This window comes from Tyto alba, unplaced genomic scaffold (assembly GCF_018691265.1).
Source record: "Tyto alba isolate M040663 unplaced genomic scaffold, T.alba_DEE_v4.0 Super-Scaffold_45, whole genome shotgun sequence".
In the NCBI taxonomy this organism is placed as follows: domain Eukaryota; kingdom Metazoa; phylum Chordata; class Aves; order Strigiformes; family Tytonidae; genus Tyto; species Tyto alba.
The window spans coordinates 1535197-1538374 of NW_024881321.1; positions in this window are offsets into that span (position 1 = coordinate 1535197).

The following is a 3178-nucleotide window of genomic DNA, read 5'->3' on the forward strand; positions in this document are numbered from 1 at the left end:
TAGGCATGAAAAGAAACGACATGCTGAGCAGTACGTGCCTGCCCTTTCTGTGGAAGATAAAAGGGAATTGCTTTGTCAGCATGAGTGGGTCAGGAGGGGGAAGGGAACGCTGCAGGGCGCAGGTTTGAGGGGAATCCTCCCCCTCCGGGTGAGAGGGTTGTGTTTCGCCCCGGGGCTGTTTATTTCCAGACAGAGAGGATGGGATTTGTCTTACCTGACCTGTGGGCGGTTGAATTACTCATTGGGATTCTCACTGAACATCAGCAGAGAGAAAACAGGCGCTTTCTCTCCCAGGGATTTACTGGAGCTACTTTCAGAAACGCCACCTGCGCTCCTGCATCTCTCTGCTGCTGGTGAAGACAGTCGGCTCAGGCCGAGACATTCAGGTGCAGTTGATTCCGTTTTGCCTATTTCAGATTTACCGCAAAGCCACGACTATTAACAGCACTGGTGGTAACACACTTTCTCCCGCACGGAGTCTGTGTGGCAGCGAGGGGCACACAGAGCCCAGCCAAGTTTTCACAGGTGGCTGCGGGACAGGAGGCGTGGGCACAACACACCGAGGTGTTCCGGAGCGACTGGTAGCTAAAGGCCACGCTGACGGGCAGGGCAGAACTTGTTCTGTCTGCTTTACCTAATTCAGCTTCCCAGAGGGTACCCTGCTGCCTGACGGCACCTACTCGTTATTCAGAGACAGCCTGCTAAGTATCAGTTTAGCAAAAAGCCCACCTCTGTGCAGCATCTTCTCAGTCTCCTTGGAAATAAAGGCTTTGCTGGCGACGAGGCCCTGAAAGTTCTCCCGTGAGAAGCGGCGCTGAGAGAAGCCAGGCTGTCACAGCTCTTCCCGAAGAGGCTGGATCAGCGTTCAAACCCTTCACTGGAGAAACTTAACTCCTCCTTGCACCACAGGGAGAGAAAACAACAGCAGGGCTTGGGCAGATGTTTATTTCCCAGAAGTCTGGTAATACCCTTTGACACGGTTCAAACTGTTAAATACAGTTACTGAAAAAAAAAAGCATGGCTGGAAGCATATACAGTAACTACGTTTCTCAATCCAGGAGCTGCAAGGCTGATATAAACATTTGCATACTTGAGTGTTTAAGTCAAGTTGCTTCTCAGCTCTGCAGTGGAGAAAAGTTTAATGCCTGTCATTTAAATAGTTGATGAACCAAAAGTGCACTATATATCTCTCTCTATATATATCGATATCTAACACCGAGGTTTTAGTCCACATTCTGTACTGGTGTGTTTGAGTGGCCTGTATTTTGCCTTTTAGTTGCAGCTTAAAAACGAAACGAAAGGTATGAAATCTGCTTTGATCAAAGTTTGATCCCAGTGTGGAAGAGCCGGGTAGTGTGGGTGGCTTCAGAGCACCTGTGATTTAAGAAGACTTCAACCACGGAGCGGCACTGAGCAACAAAACCCCGAGGCTGCCGCAGGCGGGCGCTGCGGTCCCGGTGCTCTTTGCTTCAGCCCTTCTCCACCAGAGCCGAGGCAGGGCCCTGGAAACACTTCTCTGTCGTGGGGGAAAATTCTGGGTCAGTGTAACAGACACCAGATGATTTGTGTAAACTGCATTTCCTCTTGTCCTAAGATTCGTTTCTGGGCCATGTTTATTATTTGTAGGAAAAAAACAACCAACCAAACAAAACCAACCAACCGAAAAAAAAAAAAAAAAAAGACAATTTGTGGTTGATTAAAGGTATAAACAATTGCTTGTTGTCTGCCTCTGAGCAGCAGGGCGTTCCCCCCTCCATACCCCACTACTTTGGAGTCAGATACCAGCATACCTGCCAGGTTCTGTGCTGCCCTGACTCGCCACGCTTGCTGACGCTGTCCCACTCGCGGGGACCAGGATGCAGGCAGGGACCCCTCTTCCCCTTAACCAAGACTCGGGTGGGGTGTTGAACACACCCTCGGCCCGGAGGAGAGTCTTGCTGGAGACTTCAGTGTAGACAGACTGTGAGTCCGTGCTGAAAAACCCAAGGTAAACCATTTCTGTGGCGGGACAGAGCCCTGGGCCAGCCATTGCAATTTTCAGTCCGGTCGCTGATTGTGTGTTTGGAATAACGGAGCGTTTTCTAAAGCCACAGCAGTAGGAGCAGTGCTAGTTCCCATTAACCAACGCTTAACTTGGTGAGTAGAGAGTGAACAGGGAGTTAACCCTTCCAGAGAACAACCAGTGAAGGAGGGCAGCTACAAACCAGTTCAGAAGTTCTTTTACCCGTGCCCTTCTTCCTTCCCTCTGTGTGTTGTGCTCTCACGCCCCTTCTCGTGACACCAGGTCCCACTTATCTAGAATTAGTGCTGCTCAGCGTCCACCCCCAGTCGCCTTAAGCAAGCTGTTCCCACTCTGACTCCCATCTCTCCTGGCTCAGCTCAGGCTTTTTCCCTGTTTGCCTGCCAAGCAGGCTCACGCCGCTGGTTTGGCTGGGAGAGGCAGTTCTGGGTGCCCGTGGGCAGACCCGGGGACTGCTTACAAGAGGTAATTTTGAAATGCAGGTGAGATGACTTGAAAACTCTCCATTGCTGCAGTGCCCCTAACAGCACCAATCTGGGCAGTGGGAGAAAGAAGGCATTGAGGCGTGATGGGGAGCAAGTGTAACCAAAACACACTTCTGGGGCTAAAAGTGACCAAATCCAAGAGCTTCAGTTCGCGAAGTAGGTCACTGTTTATGTTCCTCTCCCTAGAGGGAGCCATCAGATAAACGTTAGGGGGAAACGATGTATTCTCCTGACGGAAACTTGTCCTCTCTGAAGACAAAAGCTGGTGCCCAGCCTCACAGGGACGCGGTGTCAGCCTGGCCAGAGGCCTTCAGCAGGCCGCGTTTTCAGCCTGCCGTTGGGAGAAACAACTGAAAGCTTTGCTGTGCCCGCGGCGGTCCGCAAAGAGACTGTCAGGACGGAAGAAAAGGGGTAAAACTACCCCTGGTGCAAACTTCAGGGAGGGAGCCCCCAGGACGTGGCATTTTCCTGGGTGGCTAAAACCCATCTTCAGCATCTTCCCCTTCCGTTCCAGCTGAGGAACCTCAGGGAGCTTTGGGGCAACGCGGGAAACTCCGCGGTCCCTTCCCTGGGCGGCCGCCCCGCGCGGGCTGCCAGGCGGCGGGAGGGAGCGCCCGTCGTGGCAGAGGGATGGGCCCCGCGCGCCCGCGGAACGGCCCTCGGCTTTGTGCCA